Genomic DNA, 14,009 nt, shown 5'->3' with positions numbered 1-14,009 from the left:
TATTCGCACCCCAGACCTTGGAGGGCCTCCTGGAAGCAGTGGAGACGCATCAGAACACTCAGGCCCTGCTGAGTGGGAGCCGGGCCGAGTCGGCGACCCGTTTGAGGGGATGGAAGGACAGCCCCACTGCTGTGTACCCCGAACCGACAGTCGGCAGGGCCAAAGGACCGCAAACCCGTGGAGAGATGTCTGGGGTAGGGCCGACCCGCCACCGATGACCCCAGGTAGATGGAGACCAAAGGAGGTGTTTTGAGTATGGCGCCCGGGGGCACATTGTCTGGAATTGCCCGGCTCGAGAGGAGTCGATGCCATCAGCAAGCCCCAGAGGCTAGGTGGGTCACGCAGTGAACTACGTCACCTCCTGTTGGGCGCACCACAAATCAACTGCACCCATGGTCCCGGTGAAGGTTGACGGACACGACACGGAAGCTCTAATAGACTCCGGAAGTATTGTTACGCTTGTAACCACGAGCCTGCTGAACCAGGGGACCGAACGTGGTAGGGAGATGTCCATTTCCTGTGTTTACGGTGACACAAAGCGGTATCCAACCATATGGGCCAACATCGTGACGCCACAAGGGAGCTGCCAGATGATGGTGGGTGCCGTACCAGAGTTGCTGGTACCTCTCCTAGTGGGACGAGATTGTCCGCTGTTCGTGGCCCTGTGGGGGCACGAGCTGAGGAAAAAGGTATGAGCTGGCTGAAAACGAGAGCGAGGACGACCCATCACCTGTGCGGCCCGGAAGCAAACGGTTGACCAACCTGTATCTATGGGTTCGGAGTCGGAGGGGTGCCGGAACCCGACTCCCCTGGGCAAACACTGGAGGAGGAGCCCCCCTCCTCAATTTCGAAGGGCCAGTCGAGACACATGCTGGGGGCCAACTGAGGGGACAATTCGGGACTGCCCAGTGGGAGGATCCAATCTTTTTTTTTTTTTTTTTTTTTTTTAGGGGTGGGAGGGTGGGAGGATCCGATCTTGAAAGCGGCCGCAGCCCAAGTGATAGCGGTGGATGGACAGCTACTTCCGGGGGTGAGTGACTGGCGATACCCCCATTTCCAAATCAAGAATAACCTTTTGTATCAGGTGTCGCGCCAACAGGGGGAGCTTCGAGAGGTATTGTTGCTGCCCCAACGGTACGTGGGAACCGTTCTTCAGCTGGCCCACACCCACCTGTTGGGGGCGCACCTGGGAATGGAGAAGACCCGGGAACGGATCGCCGCCCGGTTCCACTGGCCCGGGATGAGGAGAGCCGTGGAAGACTATTGTCGCAGCTGCCCGGAGTGTCAAATCACTGCCCCAAAAGCACACTTCCAAAACCCACTGCTCCCCCTACCGATCATCGGGGTGCTCTTTGAACACGTCGCCATGGACATAGTGGAACCCCTGGTAAAAACAGCACGGGGATACCGGTACATCTTGGTAAAGGTAGATTATGCCACCCGGTATCCCGAGGCCATTCCCCTACGGGCGGCGGTATCCAAGGGAATCGCCTGAGAGCTGTTCCACCTCTTTAGCCGGGTGGGCATCCCAAACGAGTTCCTGACAGACCAAGGTACTGAGTTTATGTCCCGCCTAATGAAAGATTTGTGTGCTGTCCTGCAGATCAAGCAGATCCGGACCTCTGTCTTTCACCCGCAGACGGATGGGCTCGTCGAGTGGTTCAATAAAACGCTCAAACAAATGTTGCGGAAGGTCATCGAGCAGGACGGGAAGAACTGGGACCAGCTACTACCCCACCTAATGTTCTCAATTCGAGAAGTACCCTAGTCCTCCACTGGTTTTTCCCCTTTCGAACTCCTCTACGGGAGGAGGCCACGCAGCCTACTGGACCTCGCCAAGGAGGTCTGGGAAGCCCAACCGAACCCCTTTACGCAGCGTGGTAGAGCACATGGAGACAATGAGGGAGCGGATGACAGCCATATGGCCAGTGGTAAGGGAACATATGGAGAAGGCCCAACGCGCCCAAGCCCAGGTCTACAATCGGGGAACCCAGCCCCGAGAATTCCAGGTGGGAGACAGGTGTTGGTCTTAATCCCCACAGCCAAAAGTAAGTTCCTGGCAACGTGGCACAGGCAATACGAGGTGATAGAGAAGCTGGGACCTGTCAATTACCACGTACGGCAGCCGAGGAGATGGAAACCCCAACAGATTTACCACGTGAACCTGTTGAAGAAGTGGCACGAGAGGACAGCCTTGGCCGTGTTATGGTCGGGACCCAGGACGCCAACGGTACCAGTGGTGGTCCTGAGCAATGAGGACCTCGACCCGGCCCAGAAGCAAGAGGAAGGAAGCTCGTCGATCGGAACACGGCGGTGTTCTCCGAGAAGCCGGGCCGCACGACCCTCATTGAACACCACATCCGTACCCGGCCTGGGAAAACGGTACGAAAGAATCCATATCGGATTCCTGAGGCCCGAAGTAAGGGGGTCGTTGAAGAGTTCCACAGTGTATGGTGCAGCCCCAACGTGTTGGTTCCCAAACCGGACGGTAGCCTGCGCTTCTGTAATGATTTCCAGGGTGTGAACGACATCAGCTTGTTCGACGCTTACCCCATGCCGAGGGTGGACGAGCTCATTGACCGATTGGGAAAGGCCTGGTACATCAGCACCCTTGACCTGATTAAAGGATATTGGCAGGTACCGTTGGCAGCCTCCTCCAGGGGGAAGAATTAATTTTCGACACCAGACGGACTATATCAGTACCAGGTGCTCCCGTTCAGTCTCCACAGAGCCCCGCCCACATTCCAGCGCCTGATGGACAAAGTACTTCGACCCCACCAACAGTACGCAGCGGCTTATTTGGATGATATCATCATCCACAGCCAATGTTGAGAAGAGCACCTGACGCGCCTCCAGGCAGTGCTGGACGCGCTCAGACAAGCCGGGTTGACAGCGAACCCCAAGAAATGCAAACTAGAGTTCGAGGAGGTGGAGTACCTGGGGTATTTGATCGGACAGGGGAACGTCAAGCCCCAGGAGAGGAAGGTTCACGCGGTACGTGACTGGCCCGTTGCACGTACCAAGACACAGGTCAAGTCCTTCCTGGGACTGGCAGCATACTATAGCCGGTTTATCCACTACTTTGCAGCTATAGCTTCCCCCCTCACTGATCTAACCAGGGCCCGCCTCCCGAAAACAGTGAAATGGACAGACGAGACAGAAGCGGCGTTCAGGCACCTGAAGGAAACGCTGTGCTCCCATCCGATTCTCGTAACGCCCGATTTCCAGCTGCCGATGTTGGTCCAGACGGATGCATGTGACACGGGACTAGGGGACGTTCTGTCCCAGATACACGATGGGGAGGAGCACCCAATCATGTACATAAGCTGAAAGCTGATACCCAGAGAGAAAAAGTACTCTATTGTTGAGAAAGAGTGTCTAGCGGTGAAGTGGGCGCTAGACACTCAAGTATTACCTGTTAGGTACCAAGTTCACCCTGGTCACTGACCATGCTCCCCTGGTCTGGATGGCCAGGGGAAGGGACACAAACAATCGGGGCACCAGGTGGTTCTTGTCCCTTCAACGCTTCTCTTTTTCTGTTGTGCACAGGTCAGAGGCGAAGCATGGAAACGCGGATGCCCTATCGAGAAGGGAGACATACGTCGGACTGATGACAATCCCCTCCCCTCCCCGACAGAGCTAGGGGGGGGGGGGGGGGGTGGCATACAGCAGGTCAGCCGCCAGGGGGAGACTCGTCGAGGCCTCATCATGAGGCGATGGCTCCCTCTGCTGGACGTGCCAGGTCTCGACGGGCTCTCCGGCCAGGACTAATTAGAGCTGATTGTGGTTGGTGAGTAATCAAGGGCTGATTGCTCACCAGCTGGACGGGTCCCATAAAGCTGCCAGAAGGGCAGCACACAGGAGAAGGGACTGGAGGTAAAAAGGTTACTCCCTTATAGTTGGGGACGGTACCAGAGGTAAAAGGAGAGAGTTACATTTTTGTTCACCACAGGATACAGCAGGACACAGAGCCCAGAAGACGACATCCCGGAGAGGGTCTCATGGGGGAGACCTATTCTTTTCTTTTGGTTTGTTATTCAAATAAACACCCTTGAAACCGAGCTAATCCTACTCTGTCCGTGTCTCATCTGTGTAAACGTTTTGACCAAACCCCCTGGTCTGCCACAAGATATATACAGTATATATATATACCTTATTTACATCAGTATTCAGACCCTTTGCTATGAGACTCGAAATTGAGCTCTGATGGATCCTGTTTCCATTAAACATCCTTGAGATGTTCCTACAATTTGATTGGAGTCCACCTGTGGTAAATGCAATTGATTGGACATGATTTGGAAAGGCACACACCTGTCTATATAAGGTCCCACAGTTGACAATGCATGTCAGAGCAAAAACCAAGCCATGAGGTCGAAGGAATTGTCCGTAGAGATCAGAGACAGGATTGTGTCAAGGCACAGATCTGGGGAAGGGTACCAAAAAATGTCTGCAGCATTAAAAGTCCCCAAGAACACAGTGGCCTCCATCATTCTTAAATGGGAGAAGTTTCGAACCACCAAGACTTTTCATAGAGCTGGTCACCCGGGCCAACCTGAGCAATCGGGTGAGAAGGGCCTTGGTCAGGGAGGTGACCAAGAACCAGATGGTCACTCTGACAGAGCTCTAGAGTTATTCTGTGGAGATGGGAGAACCTTCCAGACAGACAACCATCTCTGCGGCACTCCACCAATCAGGCCTTTATGGTAGAGTGGCCAGACGGAAGCCACTCCTCAGTAAAAGGCACATGACAGCCTGCTTGGAGTTTGCCAAAAGGCACCTGAAGGACTCTCAGACTATGAGAAACAAGATTCTCTGGTCTGATGAAACCAAGATTGAACTCTTTGGCCTGAATGGGGTATTGTGTGTAGATTGATGAGGGGAAAAAACAATTGAATACATTTTTGAATAAGGCTGTAACGTAACAAAATGTGAAAAAAGTCAAGGGGTCTGAACACTTTCTGAATGCACTGTATCTGTAAGGACCGACACCAGGGATGAGAAGCAGGTACGGGGAGTCAAACATTTAATAGGAACAGACAGGTAACAGGACAGAAACAGTCAGCACACGGGTATACAAGGACATATGAACATTAATGCAGAAGCAGGGAACAGAGCGGGGAACCAGACAGATATAGGGAAGGTAACGACAGAGGTGATTGAGTCCAGGTGAGTCCAATAATCACTGATGCGCGTGACAGGGGGAAGACAGGTGTGCGTAATGATGATGGCAGGAGTGCGTAATGCTGGGGAGCCTGGCGCCCTCGAGCGCCTGGAAGGAAGAGCGGGAGCAGCCGTGACGGTATCAATTTCAAGTGGTGGTGACATCTTAAAAATGGCTTTATCATGCAAATGTATGAACATGAAAATCTACTGTCCAGTCTTAACTCATGTTTAGGTTCGACATCAGGTTAGGGGTGTGGTTACAGTTAGGAAGGTTATGAGCCCACACAGCACAATGGTCAGTATCAGCGCATGCAAATTCTTCTAGGGAGATCTATAAGGCAGGTAGGCTGTAGGCAGGTAGCCTAGTGGTTAGAGCGTTGGGCCAGTAACTGAAAGGTTGCTGGATCAAATCCCCGAGCTGACAAGGTAAAAATCTTTCATTCTGCCCCTGAGCAAGGGAGTGGACATGAATGTCGATTATGGCAACCCCTCGCACCTCTCTGATTCAGAGGGGTTGGGTTAAATGCAGAAGTCACATTTCAGTTGAATGCATTCAGGTGTACAACTGACTAGGTATCCCCCTTTCCCTATACAGAATACAATATTATCCATCTGACTGTACATGAAATGGCATGCAAATGGTTAATTTTGAATACTAAACTGAACACCATACCTTACTGGTATACATACAGTAAATACCACTCAGATGAAACAATCTGATCTGTAGAGCAACCGTAAAGAAAAGACACGTAGGCCTACATGTAGTATGACTATACAATGGGTGTACAAAACATTAATAACAGCATCCCTGAACATTAAGAACAGCCCCCCCTTTTTGCCCTCAAAATAGCCTCAGTTCAGTGGGGCATGGACTCTACAAGGTGTTGAAAGTGTTCCACAGGGATGCTGGCCCTTGTTTACTCCAATGCTTCCCACAGTTGTGTCAAGTTGACTGGATGACCTTTGGGTGGTGGACCATTCTTGATACACACGGAAAACTGTTGAGCGTGGAAAACCCAGCAGCATTGCAGTTCTTGACACAAACCTGTGTGCCTGGCTCCTACTACCATACCACTTTCAAAGGCACTTAAATCTTCTGTCTTGCCCATTCACGCTCTGAATGGCACACACACACAATCCATGTCTCAATTGTCTCAAGGCTTAAAAATCCTTCTTTAACCTGCCTCCTCCCCTTCATCTACACTGATTGAAGTAGATTTAACAAGTGACATCAATAAGCGACCATAGCTTTCACTTGGATTCACCTGGTCAGTCAATATGATGAAAATGTAACAAGTCTTCAAAAAACCTTCAAACACATGGCCCATAATATGTCATTATAAGTTATAACAAACCCAAGAGTTTACAGCGCTCCTAGGAAATTTACATGACACATTACAGTATATAAAAAAAGACTAGCAAGTTATCAGTAGCCCAGCTTATGTCTATATAATACAAACTTTGAAAATATATTTACATTTACGATAATCTTTTTAAAATAACAGTAGAGGCTTGCTTTACAACAATAACGTCAATGAATGACATTAGGATACTTATTTTAACCATTTGAACACGCATAACCTCCTTCATAGCGTTATACCAAGTAGGAGATGGAGAGCATGTCTGAGGCGAGCGCTTTGCAGGAAGTATTACTGTAAATCAAGCTAGTGGAGAGACTACAATGTCATTTTCCTGGCTGGCCGACTTCCTAGAAATCCTTCTGGAAGTCTTCTTTTCTCATTATTTCATACATAATTATAATGTATAGCAGTTGAGTAAACATAATATGGGTTAAGTAAACAGAGCAAAGTGGATTGAGCTCTTGAACTACATGCTTGTGATGTGGGAAATGTCAAAAACCAATGACAAGACATGCTGTGGGTTGCACATTTGGTTCCTTGCAAGTTGTGGGAATGAAGCCATACGTTTCCTGACCAGTAAAACTGAAAGTATTTTTTTTTGCCTGTTCGGGAACGTTTATTTTTAGGTTGCAGGGAGGTTCTGAGAACATTTTACTCTGGTTCTTTGAAAGTTTTCCTGGGAGGTTTTATTTATCCTCTCAGAACAGAAATGAAAGGTTATTGGTTTTTTAATAACTTCCTTTAAAACTTCACTGAATTTTTCAATAAGACTTTTAATTAAACTGCTATCTTATTTTGGGTTAACTTTTTTGAACTCCAAGCATATACATTTTTTGTGTGTGACACAGCGTCAATGAGAATCGAACCAATAATGTTCTGTTCTCTCGGCATGGAATTAGTCCACGGCACCACCAGCATGGAGCTAGCTAGCTAGTTCTTTTACAAAAACAAAACTGTTCATTTTAGTCTATTCAAACAAACCCCATTTCAAAGGAAACAAGCACTCATTAAGATCGGGTGTGGCCAATTAGTCGGTGCAGCCAACACCTGTACACACTTAACATGATACAGGATAAAGAGAGTTTTGTTGATGATGAGAACAGAATGTACAATGTCTTCAGAAAGTATTCATACCCCTTGACTTATTTCACATTTTTTTGTGTTACAGCCTGAATTCAAAATTGATTAAATTGATTTTTTCTCACCCATCTACGCACACTACCCCATAAACACAAAGTGAAAACATGTTTTTAGAAAATGTTGCATATTTATTGAAATGAAATACAGAAATATTTTGTACAATTTTTGCATATTATTCTTTAAACAATTCTTCAAGCTCTGTCAAGTTGGTTGTTGATCATTGCGAGACAGCCATTTTCAAGTCTTGCCATAGATTTTTAAGCCGATTTAAGGGCGTGTTCGTAAATTCAATCTGGAGTGCTAGAGAGTGCTCAGAGTGCGTTCTGGTCGTTCGTAAATTCAGAGTGTTGTCAGATTGTACATTAGTATATTCAGAGCGTTTCGCTCTTGGAGCGTTCAGAGCATACCCTGGACGCTCTGGCCGAGGACTAGGGTTGATCTGAGCGTTCTGACCTCACAACGTCAGTCAAGCACCCAAGCTAATTGGCTAATGTTGGCTAGCTACTTCCAGTAACAAATGAGAGAACACCTCACTCTGACCATTTTACTCACCATAGCGGAGCTGGCTAGGCTGTTTTCATGTTATCCAGAGTGTTGGTGACTGTAACTGTGCTGCTGGCAACAATTTAATTACGCTTATTTTGCAGACGTTTACTGACACCGGCCATATTCAACGGGTGTTGAGCATTTGTAAATTCAGCAGTTATTCTGCGCTCTGGCACACTCAGACAAGGGTACTCTGAAATCGGAGTAGATAGCCAGTGATTTTTCCGAAGCACCCTAAGTCAAAAATGTAACTAGGCCACTCAAGAAGATTCAATGTTGTCTTCGTAAGCTACTCCAGTGTATATTTGGCCTTGTGTTTTAGGTTATTGAATTTGTCTCCTATTGTTTGTTGGGAAGCAGACTGAACCAGATTTTTCTCTTGGATTCTGCCTGTGCTTAGCTCTATTCCATTTCTTTTTATAAAACAAACTTGCAAGTCTTGCATTTGATAAGCATACAGTATACATAACATGATGCAGCCACCACTATTCTCAAAAATATGAAGAGTGGTACTCAGTGATGTGTTGGATTTGTCCCAAACATAACGCTTTGAAAACTGTCTTCTGCCCCTCCCAAAAGACAGAATTTGTAGATAATTGGCCCTCTTTCTGGGACTCACCCACAAACAGGACCAAGCCTGGCCTGCTGAGGAGTGATGGACTCCATCCTCGCTGCAGGTGGGGTCTCATCTTATCTATGAACATAGACAGAGCTCTAACTCCTCTAGCTCCACAACGAGACAGAGTGCAGGCCAGGCAGCAGGCTGTTAGCCAGCCTCCCAGCTTAGTGGAGTCTGCCACTAGCACAGTCAGCTCAGGTATCCCCATTGAGACCTTGTCTGTGCCTCAATCTAGGTTGAGCAAAACAAAACATGGAGGTGTTCGCCTTAGCAATCTCACTGGAATAAAGACCTCCTCCATTCCTGTCATTATTGAAAGAGATTGTGATGTCTCACATCTCAAAATAGGGTTACTTAATGTTAGATCTCTCACTTCTAAGGCAGTCATAGTCAATTAACTAATCACTGATCATAATCTTGATGTGATTGGCCTGACTGAAAAATGGCTCATGCCTGATATATTTAGTGTGTTAAATGAGTCCTCTCCTCCTGGATAAACTAGTGACCATATCCCCCGCGCATCCTGCAAAGGCAGAGGTGTTGCGAACATTTATGATAGCAAATTTCAATTTACCAACAACAAAAAAAGACAGCGTTTTCGTCTTTTGAGCTTCTAGTCATGAAATCTATGCAGCCTACTCAATCACTTTTTTTTGTTCCTCACAGAGTTCCCTGAATTCCTATCGGACCTTGTAGTCATGGCAGATAATATACACATTTTTGGTGACTCACATGGAAAAGTCTACAAACCCACTCCAAAAGGCTTTCGGAGCCATCATCGACTCAGTGGGTTTAGTCCAACATGTCTCCGGACCTACTCATTGCCACACTCATACCTTGGATCTAGTTTTGTCCCGTGGAATAAATATTGTGGATCTAAATGTTTTTCCTCATAATCCTGGACTATCGGACCACCATGTTATTACATTTGCAATCACAACAAATAATCTGCTCAGACCCCAACCCAGGATCATCAAAAGCCATGCTATAAATTCTCGGACAACCCAAAGATTCCTAGATGCCCTTCCAGACTTCCTCCATCTACTCAAGGATGTTGGAGTACAAAAATCTGTTAATCACCTAACTGAGGATCTTAATTTAACCTTGTGTAATACCCTAGATGCAGTCACACCCCTAAAAACCAAAAACATTTGTCACAAGAAATTTGCTCCCTGGTATACAGAAAATACCCGAGCCCTGAAGCAAGCTTCCAGAAAATTGGACCAGAAATGGTGCTCCACCAAACTGGAAGTCTTCCGACTAGCTTGGAAAGACAGCAACGTGCAATATCGAAGAGCCCTCACTGCTGCTCAATCATCTTATTTTTCCAACCTAATTGAGGTGAATAAGAACACTTCAGCAGTGGTAAATTCATTAACTTCTTTAATGAAAAGATCATGAACATTAGAATGCAAATTACACACTCCACTTTGAATCTGCGTATTTCTCCAAAGCTCAGTTATCCTGAGTCTGCACAGAACTGCCTGGACCTAGGATCAATGGAGACGCTCAAGTTTTTTAAATCCTGTATCTCTTGACACATTCATGAAAATAGTCATGGCCTCTAAACCGTCAAGCTGCATACTGGACCATATTCCAACTATATTACTGAAAGAGCTACTTCCTGTGGTTGGTCCTCCTATGTTGAACATAATAAATGGCTCCCTATCCACCGGATGTGTACCAAATAAAGCCTCTCTTGAAAAAGCCAAATATCGACCGGGATTCTTTTTTAAACTATCGGCCTATATCGAATCTCCCATTCCTCTCTCTGCCTTCCTGAAGACAAATAATGTATATGAAATGCTTCAGTCTGGTTTTAGACCCCATCATAGCGCTGAGATTGCATTTGTGAAGGTGGTAAATTACCTTTTAATGGCGTCAGACCAAGGTTCTGCATGTGTCATTGTGCTCCTAGACCTTTGTGCTGATTTGACACCATTGATCACCACATTCTTTTGGAGAGATTAGAAACCCTAATTGGTCTACACGGACAAGTTCTTGCCTGGTTTCGAACTTATCTGTCGGAAAGATATCAGTTTGTTTCTGTGGATGGTTTGTCCTCTGACAAATCAATTGTACATTTCAGCGTTCCTCAAGGTTCCATTTTAGGACCACTATTGTTTTCACTATATATTCTACCTCTTGGTGATGTCATTCGGAAATACAATGTACACTTTCACTGCTATCCGGACGACACACAGCTGTACATTTCGATGAAACATGGTGAAGCCCCAAAATTGCCTACCCTGGAAGCCTGTGTTTCAGACATAAGGAAGTGGATGGCAGCAAATGTTTCACTTTTAAACTCGGACAAAACAGAGATGCTTGTTCTAGGTCCCAAGAAACAAAGAGATCTTCTGTTGAATCTGACAATTAATCTTGATGGTTGTACAGTCGTCTCAAATAAAACTGTGAAGGACCTCAGCGTTATTCTGGACCCTGATCTCTCTTTTGACGAACATATCAAGAATATTTAAAGGACAGCTTTATTCCATCTTCGTAACATTGCAAAAATCTAAAACTTTTTGTCCAAAAATTATGCAGAAAGGCTAATCCATGCTTTTATCACTTCTAGATTAAACTACTGCAATGCTCTACTTTCCGGCTACCCAGATAAAGCACTAAATAAACTTCAGTTAGTGCTAAATACGGCTGCTAGAATCCTGACTAGAACCAAAAAATTTTATCATATTACTCCAGTGCTAGCCTCCCTACATTGGCTTCCTGTTAAGGTTAGGGCTGATTTCAAAGTTTTACTGCTAACCTACAAAGCATTGCATGGGCTTGCTCCTACCTGTCTCTCCGATTTGGTCTTGCCGTACATACCTACACGTACGCTATGGTCACAAGACGCAGGCCTCCTTACTATTCTTTAGAATTTCTATAGCAAACAGCTGGAGGCAGGGCTTTCTCCTATAGAGCTCCATTTTTATGGAATGGTCTGCCTATCCATGTGAGAAATGCAGACTCGGTCTCAACCTTTAAGTCTTTACTGAAGACTCATCTCTTCAGTAGGTCCTATGATCGAGTGTAGTCCTGCCCAGGGGTGCAAAGGTGAACGGCAAGGCACTGGAACAACAAACTGCCGTTGCTGTCTGCCTGGCCGGCTCCCCTCTCTCCACTGGGATTCTCTGCCTCTGACCCTATTATGCGGGCTGAGTCACTGGCTTACTAGTCCTCTTCCATGCCGTCCCTAGGAGGGGTGCATCACTTGAGTGGGCTGAGTCACAGATTTTCCTGTCCAGTTTTGTGCCCCCTCGGGCTTGTGCGGTGGAGGAGATCTATATTCAGCCTTGTCTCAGGGTAGTAAGTTGGTGGTCTGTTGATATCCCTCTAGTGGTGTGGGGGCTGTGCTTTGGTAAAATGGGTGGGGTTATATCCTGCCTGGTTGGCCCTGTCCGGGGGTATCGTTGGATGGGGTCACAGTGTCCCGCGACCCACCCCTGCCTCAGTCTCCAATATCTATGCTGCAACAGTCTATCTGCCAGGGGGCTAGGGTCAGTCTGTTATATCTGGTGTAATTCTCCTGTCTTATCTGGTGTCCTGTGTGAATTTAAGTTTGGCCCCTCTAATTCTGTCTTTCTCCCTCGCTCCCTCACCTCCCTGAAGATCTAAGGACCTGGCCTGATGACTCCTGGCTGTCCCTAGACCACACGGTCATGCTGCTGCTCCAGTTTCAACTGTTCTGCCTGCGGCTAGAGAACACTGACCTGTTTACCAGACGTGCTACCTTGTCCCGGACCTGCTGTTTTCGACTCTCTCTTTCTACCGCACCTGCTGTCTCAACCTCTGAGTGTTCGGCTATGAAAAGCCAACTGACATTTACTCCTGAGGTACTGACCTGTTGCACCCTCTACAACCACTGTGATTATTATTTGACCCTGCTGGTTATCTCTGAACATTTGAACATCTTGATGAACAATCTGGCCTTAAATGGCCATGTACTCTTATAATCTCCACCTGGCACAGCCAGAAGAGGACTGGCCACCCCTCAGAGCCTGGTTCCTCTCTAGGTTTTAGACTGGGTTTCTGTATAGCACTTTGTGACATCTGCTGATGTAAAAAGGGCTTTATAAATACATTTGATTGATTGATTGTATTCAGGACGTAAAGTTAATTTCTTTGCCACATTTTAGCAGTTTTACTTTAGTGCCTTATTGCAAACAGGATGCATGTTATGGAATATTGTCATTCTGTACAGGCTTTCTTCATTTCACTCTGTCATTTAGGTTAGTATTGCAGAGTAACTGCAATGTTGTTGGTCACAGCCATTAAACTGTGCAACTGTTTAAAGCCACCATTGGCCTCAGTGAAATACCTGAGTGGTTTTCTTCCTCTCCAGCAACTGAGTTAGGAATGACGCCTGTATCTTTGTAGTGACTGGGTGTATTTTTACACCATCCAAAGTGTAATTAATAACTTCACCATGCTCTAAGGGATACTCAGTGTCTGCTTTTTATATTTTTACCCATCTACCAATAGGTGCCCTTCTTTGCGAAGCATTGGAAAATCTCCCTGGTCTTTGTGGTTGAATCTGTGTTTGAAATTCACTGCTCGACTGAGGGATCTTACAGATACAGTCATTGTATGTGTGGCGTACAGAGATGAGGTAGTCATTCAAAAATCATGTTAAACACTATTATTGCACACAGAGTGAGTCCATGCAACTTATTATGTGACTTTTTAAGCACATTTTTACTGCTGATGTCACGCCCTGATCTTAGTTATCTTTGTTTTCTTTATTTTTTGGTTAGGTCAGGGTGTGACAAGGGTGGTTTGTTTAGTTTTTATATTGTCTAGGGGGTTTTGTATGTCTAGGGGTTTATCTAGTCTAGGTGTTTATATGTCTATGGTTGCCTAGATTGGTTCTCAATCAGAGGCAGCTGTTTATCGTTGTCTCTGATTGGGGACCATATTTAGGTAGCCATATTCCTTGGGTATTTTGTGGGTTGTTATTCTATGTTTAGTTGCCTGTTTTTCACTAGCCATATTGCTTCACGGTTCGTTTTGTTGTTTTGTTTAGTTCTGTTCAGTGTTCTCTCTTTTATTAAAGAGTTATGTTCGCTTACCACGCTGCGCCTTGGTCTCCTCATTATGACGACCGTGATAGCTGAACTTATTTAGGCTTGCCATAACAAAGGGGTTGAATACTTATTGAGTCTGGACATGACACACAA

This window comes from Salvelinus namaycush, chromosome 10 (assembly GCF_016432855.1).
Source record: "Salvelinus namaycush isolate Seneca chromosome 10, SaNama_1.0, whole genome shotgun sequence".
Lineage (NCBI taxonomy): Eukaryota > Metazoa > Chordata > Actinopteri > Salmoniformes > Salmonidae > Salvelinus > Salvelinus namaycush.
The sequence above is the reverse complement of the archived record's forward strand: the minus strand, read 5'-3'. Positions refer to the sequence as shown.